Genomic DNA, 10,588 nt, shown 5'->3' with positions numbered 1-10,588 from the left:
ATCTGGTGGGATGTGGTATAACCATCTGAGAGAGTATTTGATTGGTTAAAGATATGTCAAATAATGAAATATACCCATGTATGTTCATTAAAAAGTCACATTCCATATTTTCGATAGTTGCAGTTTGTCAGAATTTGAGATGAAGGTTCTTGGAAAGTTCGATACTTCCTTGGCCTAGAAATCGAGCATTATTCAGATGGTTTTCTAGTCCGCCAATCGAACTACACCTAAAAAGTGTTGCAACAAGGATTAGTGAAGCCCTTGAGTACTTTTATGGTTGTCTGAACACTAGTTGCTAAGCGAGACCTTTTCTTTCCTAATGGAGATAAAGAAGAGGTTTTGGAGCTTGAAGTTCTATATCTAAATGCAATTGGCACTTTAGCTCAGTGCATTAGATCAGACATCTCATTTGTCGTTAACCTTTTAGCAAGATACAACAATGTGCTGACATTGAATGGTGTTAAAGACATCATTTGTTACCTCAAAGGTACTATGGATTTGGAGTTATTCTATCCCTACTCATCCTAGAGTGGAGTCGCCGCCCGCTCGATCTTGAGTTGATTCTTGCCTTATTGGTTATGCTGACACAAATTATTTATCTTACCCGCAGGCACGTTCTCAAACAACTTATGTCTTTACTGTTGGGACATTGCAATATCTTGGAGGTCAACCTAACAAAGCTTAGTTGCTACTTTATCGAGCCATGCTAAGATTCTCGGCCTTTATGAAGCTACACATGAATGCTTCTAGCTGAGAGTTGTTGTTGAGAATTTTAAAAGCACTTTCGGACTTTCTTCTATCATTGATGTCAACAATTTATGAAGATAATGCTGCTTGTATAGACCATATCAAGAAAGGATACATCAAATAAGATGACACAAAACATATAGCACCAAAGTTTTTCTTTTCACATCAGCATTAAGAGCATCAGAAGATTGAAGTGAATCAGATCTGTTAGTAAGAAAAACTTGCCTATCTCTTCACGAAGTCACTTCCGAAGTCCACCTTTCAGAAGCTTGTTCAAGGAATTGGTATGCATAAATTATTTGAGTTACAATGTTTGTAGTTCTTAGGGGAAGTTTTGTCAAACTCAGGGGATGTATTCTAAAGTATACTCAATTGACCTTAATGTATTCTTTTCACTACGATCAGGATCATTTTGTCCCATTGGGTTTTTGTTGTCTGACGAGGTTTTGATGAGGTACCATCATGAGTTGGTTGTGCTCTTGTGTACATCCTACTTGCCTCATGCAGAAGTGTTAACATATTGTATAACTCACTTTTCTTCTTAGACTATGGGTTTTGTCCTGCCTTGTGTTTTACCATATCCAGGTTTTATGAACTTACTTTTTATATGCATTCCCTATTTGAGACTTGTGTTTACTCATTGTATCGACTAGACGAGATGACTTCATCAACTACTTCTACATCATCCACAAAGACCTGGCACAAATTAAAGAGAAATTCAACAACTAAAAGGAAGATCGAATCTTTGGGATCCTTCTTTTCTTCAAACGGAACGAACTGAGATAGAATCAGGCTGATTCCCTAAATGCATTTTCGGATATTCCTCAATATCCTGGCTATTCACGGAACGTGAGAAGCAGATGAATAAGTATCTGCTTCCGAAAGAAATCAAAGAATTTCTTGGGAATCCTACAAGATCCATTCGTTCTTTTTTATCTGACGGATAGTCAGAACTTCATCTGGGTTTGAATCATACTGAGGGGTCCACTAGAGATCATAAATTGTTGAAGAAAGAACAATATGTTTCTTTTGTCATTTCCAAGCGATCGGAAAATAAAGAAATAGTTAATATATTCAAGATAATTATGTATTTGTAAAATACCGTCTCAATTCATCCTATTTCATCAGATTCAGGATGTGCTATGGTTCGGGCATGTGGTTCCCACTAATCTAGCCGTTTCTCAGGGGGAGGAAGTTGGTCCATCTAATGCGCCATCAACTTAAGTATTTACACACTTAAAAGGGTGTTGTAGTTTTAATTAATTAGGAGTATGATTGTATAAATCTTAGTAGACTGTATTTATGATTATGCTCTATACCTTTCCTATTGGATTTTGTATTTCATGTAGGAAAAGAAAGTTTGCAATGTTTACTTTAAATAAAGGAACAAAGCAGTGAAAAACTACAACACATAAATTTTTCAAATCTCTTAAATTTTTCAAATCTCTTCTCTCTTTTTCGCTGTGTCCCACCTCTTCTCTATTCTCTCACTAAAATAGTAGACATAAAGGAAGTCCAAGGTTAAAGAAAGATATATTTGTCCTATAACTACTTGAGAAGTATCTACCCAAAGATTAAAACACTAATCGATAGTATAAAGTATTTGTTCATGGGACCTGTTGATTAAGTACAATGTATATGAATCAAGTTGAAAAGAAATGTTTTGGCTGTATATCAACAACAATATACGATAATACAAGAGAGCATCCTATTTAGAAGAAAAATTCATGATAATTGCGTCAATCCATCCTTTTAATCTCCTTATCACTGAACTATTTTTATTTTTCTTCTTCCACTTGGCATTTTCGACAGCTATAGTTTCGAGAAATTTGAATTTAGGACCTTCTTTAGTAAACTGAAGACTGGTTGTAACAAAACTAAATAGTCAATGTGAGAAGCGTATGCTTGAACGCCAACCTGCACTATTGTTTATTTAGCAAGATACTAGACAACATATTGATAATTATAATGACAACATAACGAAACATACCAATAACATGTTTTGAGAACATGTCGACGTCCATATCAACACCATATTGGCATATCTTTATCGACATCCTATAGGATTAAATATTGACATGATATCAATACAAATGGAAATCCTATCGAGTCCAGTATCACACTCCGTGAACAATGGAGCTGGATCCCAGAAGAAGAAGTTTATGCCGTATATACTGATTCCAAATTACTTTCCAAACGTATGGTATGGGGCACACTGGGCAAAATGAAATAGTCTACCCCAATGACTCATGAGGCCATGAACCATGTGCAAAATCAATGTTGTGTGAATTAGGTTTCCCACTCATTGACTAATAAGGCAGTGATTGAGCTAACGATGCAATGATTACTCTATAATATATTTTGAAAAAAAACAAGACTTGTGCTAACGATCAAGTAGCATTCCTAAATTTGAAATTTAGGTTGCTTAAAGTTAGTAATATGTGTAGAGCCAAAAATAATCACAAAGCGATACGTGGATTTTTAGATGAAGATGACAAATTTACCCTCGAGGTATAGCGGGTCTCCTACACGCGAGCAGTGGAGAATCATCCATCAACCAAATTAGGAGTACCCAAAATAGGTAACAAGTTCAAATTTGTCTCATCCATCCTCATTAAATAACCTCCAAAAACCTCCCAAAACATTTCTTTTATTATGATAATTAGCCAATTAATATATTTATACCTAATTAATATATTAATTGCTAATTGAATCACCAAATAACACCCCATTCCCTATATATATGACCCTATTTCTTCTAAAAGCTAAGTTGATACTCTTGCAAAACTCCCAAAAATCCTCTAAACACTTTTTCTCTCTAAATTCTAACTTTGGCATCGGACGTTCTTCAGCCAAAGCCCCCCCCCATTCATCGTGGGCGCGTGAGGTTCTTGGCCTTGGCCAAAAGTGTTGATTGTTTTGTAGGTGCAATTTTGTCCAAGAAGAAGAAGGCGGAAATTTGCATCCACAAATTGGTGGTTTCATTGAGAGTTGAGATTCACACTCGTAGAAGACTCTCACACAAAAAGGTTTTTTTCTCTATTTTCTCTATTTACTAGTCCATTTGTATTTTTTGTACGTTCTTATTATTAGAAATTTTAATTTGCAATGATTCTTTGATAAAACATGAAAGAGAAATACAATGGCTAGAAATTTAGAAAATTCCACAAGTGAAAATTTCAATATTCAAGAAATAGGACCGTGGCGATCCACAAGACTAAATGTGATCTTAGGGGGAGCGGCACCGCCACCACAAGGCTCAATCATGGCAACCACCGCAGTGGCCACCATGGCAATCACCCACGGCGAGGTCCATGACTCTACCACCACGGCCCGAGCCATGTCACTCTATGCCCAACGCGAGCCCTATGCGTTGCCAAGTTGAGCTCAAGCCTCGCATTTGCGAGCATCACACGCCGAGCAGCCCACTCCCGTGGCCCAGCCTACTCCTACCGAGTAGCCCACTCTTGTGGCCTAGCCTGTTCCCAGCCTACTCCCGACGAGCAACCCACTCTTATGGCCCAGCCTGCTCCCTACGAGCAGCCCACTCCCATGGCCTAGCCTGCTCCCACCGAGCTGCCCACTCTCGTGGCCCAGCTTGCTCCAGATGAGCAGTCCACTCCCATGGCCTAGCTTGCTCTCGTGGCCCAGCCTGTTCCAGCCAAGCAACCCACTCTCGTGGCCCAACCTGCTCCCGACGAGCAGCCCACTCCCGTGGCCCACCCTGCTCCCACCAAGCAGCCCACTCTCGTGGCCTAGCCTGCTCCCGACGAGCAGTCCACTCCCATGGCCTAGCCTGCTCTCGTAGCCCAGCCTGCTCCAGCCGAGTAGCCCACTTTCGTAGCCCAAATCGGTCCAAGATTAGTTCAACCATCCCGGTTTCAAATTTTTGGGCTTATGATCGAACCGGAGGCATTCTCATCACATTTATCCGCAGATTTGACATTTTTCAATCAAATCTTGCGCCTAGAGTCTACCACATTTCCACTGCTTAAAGAAGCACATTCATTCCAAGCTCTTCCAATCCAAATGGTGAACAACACTTGTCTCGACAAGTCATAGAGTTGACAAGCGCCCTAGCACAGCAAACAACCTTGGTGAACCAGCTCTTGCAGCTCACCAAGATGCAACGTGCCCCAAACAAGGTGTCCCAACGTAGGACAAGGGCAGATGAAGAACCTCTCTAGCAGCATCCCAGCAAGCAGCCACTCAACCATCCACGAACCGAGTGTTTGGGCAGAGTACACTCCTGATTTGGCCCCCGAGATAGCGTATACTCTGGTCTTAGTGCGCGGAAGAACATGCACTATCGACTAGGCCCACGGATGAGCATACACTCACAGTTGAGGACGCACTCCGATAATCAACATGAGCAGCCTTCCAAGCAAAGTATTCATTCACGGCTAGGCCCGCAAAGAGTATCATCCACATTACATCGGAGCAGGCAGCACAGCAGACGGAAAAAAGCAGTCACTCAATCTGACTCAAGTTCAACCAGCAACATGTGAGTTACATGCTCACCTGCTAGTAACATACCACACCCACAGCAGCCGCGGCATAGACGAGCCGAACATATGGAATAACAGCTTAGACCAGCACATCACGATCGGGGGCAGTCAAGAGCTCTGCCACCCCAACAAAGGAAAATTCAGGAAGAAGTAGAAAGGCTCTTGACCAAGTGATTGTGCAATTTCTCGCACCAACTAAGCCTCAAAAGGGTTTACTCTCCAGTGCGAGAGGAAAAACTAATTGCTCTCCAGTGCAAGAGGGTAAACCAATTCCCCGACACCCAAAAGGGTCTGTTTTCCAATGCGAGAGGATAAACCAATTGCTCTCCAGTGCAAGATGGTAAACCTATTCCCCGATACCCAAAAGGGTCTGCTCACCAGTGCGAGAGGATAAACTAATTGCTCTTCAGTGCGAGAGGGTAAACCAATTCCCCGACAACCATATAGGTTTACTCTCAAGTGCGAGAGGGTAAACCAATTCCTCGACACCCATATGGGTTTGCTCTCCAGTGCGAGATGGTAAACTAATTGCTCTCCCGCGCGATGGTGTAAACTAATTGCTCTCCAGCGCGAGAAGGTAAACTAATTGCTTTCCAGCGCGAGAGGTTAAACTAATTACTCTCCAGTATGAGAGGGTAAACTAATTCACTAACACCCATCTGGGTAAGCTATTCATTGTGAGAAGGCCACATAGCTTAAAAGATCAAATGCTTAAAGATCAACTAGGCAGCAAATGGTCAGGGGCAGCAGCCACTTTTGCACATAACAGTTTACTCATCCGACACTTTATCTTTAGCAGCTCCAATCTTGGCAGCTTTATCCTTGACTGCTCCATCTACGGCAGCTGAGAAATCAAACTCAAGCAGTTTCCTCATTTTTGGCAAGCAGACCAAACATGGCAGCCTAAACCGTTGCCCATGCCACACCACTTCCTCGGCCTATGCCGAGCTAATCCTTGGCTTTAATCAAGTTGAGCAGCACAAGCAATGGCCCCTGCCACACCACCTCATTGGCACATGCCAAGCCGACTCATAGGCCAGCCAACGTGCTGCACCACCCCGACAGCTGCCCCGCAATAGCACTATCCAAGAAGAAGGCAAGAAAAAATTAAGTTTTTATTACATTGGTGCGGCACGGAGAAGACGAAGAAAGCTACAAAAGACGGTCATTTGCATAGGCAAGATGTAGAAGATTGCTAGAGGATAAGGAACAAATATCCTCTAAGTTCTCTCTCTCTCTTGAATGGTAGAATAAATCACTCTCCAAAGTTGATTTAATAACCCACTTAAGGTGTACTTAAATAGGCTTTGAGAGAAATTTATTTCCTTTTCCTAGAAGGATCTAATTTCATATTAAAGAAGGAATCTACATCAAAACAGGAAGCAGTCCTAAGTTTCCTATAGCAAGAAGATCTCTACACTTGTTGCACTTTCCTACAAGAATCCCAGCAGGTGTGGGGGCATCTGTGGAGCCAAAAATAATCACAAAACGACATGTGGATTTTTGGGTGAAGATGACAAATTTATCCTCGAGGCATACCAGGTCTCCTACATGCGAGCAGTGGAGAATCATCCATCAACCAAATCAGAAGTACCCAAAACAGGTAACAAGTTCAAATTTGTCTCATCCATCCTCATTCCATAACCTCCAAAAACCTCCCAAAACATTTCTTTTATTATGATAATTAGCCAATTAATATATTAATTGCTAATTGAATCACCAAATAACACCCCATTCCCTATATATATGACCCTATTTCTTCTAAAAATCTAAGTTGATACTCTTGCAAAACTCCCAAAAATCCTCTAAACACTTTTTCTCTCTAAATTCTAACTTTGGCATCGGAGGTTCTTCAGCCAAAGCCACCCCCCCATTCATCGTGGGCGCGTGAGGATTTTGGTCTTGACCAAAGGTGCTGATTGTTTTGTAGGTGCAATTTTGTCCAAGAAGAAGAAGGCGGAAATTTGCATCCACAATATGTTTGTGCTATGAAGATACAATCAATCTTCTCACTTGAACATTCTCGTTTAGCTTTTTTTATTTGACTTGTAACGTTGCTTGACGATTCAAAATGTCAACTTTGTCGATCACTCTTCGAAGTTCAAGTTCATAAAAAATCAACCAAGTCAGAAATCATTTAACTACAATATACTTTGTCAAAGTTTTAGTTTTTACGTAACTTGTTTCGTTTATTCATTGGATAGACATTAAATGATTAAACAATTTTTTTTTGTTAAACGATATATTTTGTTAGACTAGATGTTAAATTAGTCACCGACATGGTTTAAACCCACGCTGTCATGCAAGGGTTCAACACCTTTCCACCACTATGGTAAATGACCACTTGTCAGTGACTAGACGATTTTGAGGTTTGTTAATTTTTAGCATATTAATTTTTAGAGAGTGATGTAAGAAGTAGACAAATTTTCCATCCAACAATATTATAGCATGAGAAGAAAAGCCGAGAAGGTAGAACGATAATGTTTAAACAAAAAGATGCTAGCATTCCTAAAAATAAGGTATGTGATAACATGAGATTGTCAAACAGTAAGATAAAATGTTCACATATGTAACCACTGAAGACATATAAGCCTATGAAATTTGGATCTATATTGAAACACCCCAAACATTACATAGTGTACCTAAAGTTTCAAATGTATGTTGCTTAAAACAAAATAAGAATCTTTACCCAAAAAAAAAGACAAAATAAGAATAAAAATAAAGCATCATATTTCAAATTTTCAAAAACAAAAATAAGAGAAATGTTAAGGAGACGGGTAATGCTAGAGAAACTAAATTTGGAGATAAAATTTTGTAAACTAAATGACATGCAAGTTGATAATTAGATTATCACTTAAATATTGATTAACATACTTATTTTTTATTGGTAACACATCATTTAGTTTGCAATTTAGTCCACAAAATTGGTCTACTTAGCATTACTCTAAGGAGGTTCATATTTTTGACACAATGTTTTAATGTTGGCACAAAAGTTGACAATAAAATGTGAGGTGACAGAGCATGGAGAGTCTCAATTTGAGTAGAGATTTTTCAATGTGCCCAAAACACGAACATCACACATTATTAGAGCACTTCTAGTGTAGTAAGGCTCCTAGGTAATAGGCAACTTAATCCCTTTAAATAAACAATAACTTTGTGCAGTGAACAATAGCTGCCTCAGTGCATCTTTACCCATAAATTGAATAGCTCAGGCAATTCGTATTAAAATATTAGTATTTTTTATTTTACAAAATAATAAAATATTTTTATTTCGAATTTCAAATTATAATAAAATATTGGTTTAAAATATTTGAAAATATTGAAATGTAGTGTAAAGTGAAAGAACGTGGTTATGTGTGTATGTGTGTATATATATATATATATAATTTTTTTATATTTTTAATTGGTTTTTGTTTATACCATATTTAGGGCCTCGTATTTAGATCTCGTACAAATACTCGAAGGACTTAAATGTAATTATGTGATAAAGGAATGGGCAAATATGTAATAAGTGAGGAGTCCTTATTCTATAAAAGGACTCATCACCCTCACAATTAGAGGAGGTCATTTCTGAAGCCTTCTCACCCCTCTTACATCCCCTCTCATATTCAGAGGTTCTCTCCCTCACATCTCAGATAAATACATAATCAGTGTGGACGTAGCCCAAACCTTGGGGTGAAACACGATACATCTTGTGTTATTTACATTTCTTGCAGATTCACGGTCAGATTTACGTTGTTCCAAGACCTCCGGTTTTGTGCATCAACATTTGGCGCCGTCTATGGGAATCGACACAAAAAACTATGTCGGTTCTATTTCAATTTTCCATCTCACCACCGTGAAACCTTCACAACCTCACCACTGTCCACCATGGATCTGCAAAACCCAAATGACAACCAAAATTCTCTCTGTTGCTTCTGATCTCTTTCACCTTTTCAAACAAAACACCGCAAACTCTCTCTCTAAAACTCACGGTGAGAAAACACCACCACCCAAACAACTCTCAAACATTTATTGCCACCAGAAAAACTCTCTGAACTCTATTTTTTCTTAGTTCTAGAAAGAAAGAGGGGGGAGAGAGAGATGGCAGCAACCACCGGTGCGGGGCTCAAAGGGTTGAACTTGGCAGCCTTCTTATGTGGGGGCAAGAGAAGTCAGGCCTTGCTCTCTGCTGCCACCGTTGGAAGCAAGGTTGGTGGTGTTTCTCCTACTCCTAAGAGGTTCATTGTGGTTGCTGCTGCGGCAAATAAGTCTTGGAACCAGCGGTTAAAGGCGATGGAAACTTCATCGACCCTGAGTGGCTCAATGGCTCGTGAGTTTCATATATTATCATCCACATTATAATTATTCGAAGTTTGTCATAGATATATGTATGAACTTGTGGGCAGCTTCTGCAAAACCCAAATGAATCACATGTAGCAGCCTTCCCAACTCCCCCATATCAGAATCCACCACCCCAACTCCCCTCGTCACCACTCCCACCCCCACCGCTAGAGCCCTCCGCAAGCTCAGTGTCATCGTCAACTTCTCTGACGAGAGCGCACACACCGTCCGCTAGGCTGTCGACCACTACATTCACCCCAAGAACGCAGTCATCCTCGGACGTAGAGAGAAGACGCGGAGAGCTTTCGTTCTGCGCAGACGCCATGGCTGGCTCGTGAAGAGCTTGAGGATCTCTCGTCGTGCTTGCGATGGTCACATTCAGATGCCTTTTTGCAATTTCCATCGCGGAAGAAGAAGTGACCAAGTTGGAACAGTCATTGGAATTGATCTTGGAACCACTTATTCCTGTGTTGGTGTTTACAAGAATGGTCACGTGGAAATCATAGCCAATGACCAGGGTAACCATATCACCCCTTCATGGGTGGTTTTCTCTGACAATGAGAGACTAATCGGTGAGGCTGCTAAGAACCAGGCAGCTGTCCAAATGCCTCTCACTCAACAACCTGCAATGCAGCAGGAAAAGAAAAAGGGATAAAGCACCTGGATACTGACCTTTTACAGCTGGACTACCCACCTTTTGCTAGGGTTTTGCGCTCCTCACCCATGCAGTAAACCTGCAATACAGCAGAAAAAGAAAAGAGCAAAGAAGAAAGAGAAAAGAAGAAAAGGGGCAAAATCATAAGGTTCCTATTATTACGATTCCTTTTGTCTACCAGGTGAAGAGACAGAGAGAGTGCAACAGAAAGCAAAAGCAAGGAATAAACACCCCACCAGAATGATGTGATTTATTTTTCTTGTTTCTGAATGGTGTAAATTATTTTTTATCTTTCGGAGACATCTGTATAAACCCCATTAGAGGGTAAAAAAAAATTAAAAAAAAAGGCAAAGCC

Source organism: Malus sylvestris, chromosome 4 (genome assembly GCF_916048215.2).
Source record: "Malus sylvestris chromosome 4, drMalSylv7.2, whole genome shotgun sequence".
Taxonomy (NCBI): domain Eukaryota; kingdom Viridiplantae; phylum Streptophyta; class Magnoliopsida; order Rosales; family Rosaceae; genus Malus; species Malus sylvestris.
This window is presented reverse-complemented; position numbering follows the sequence as displayed.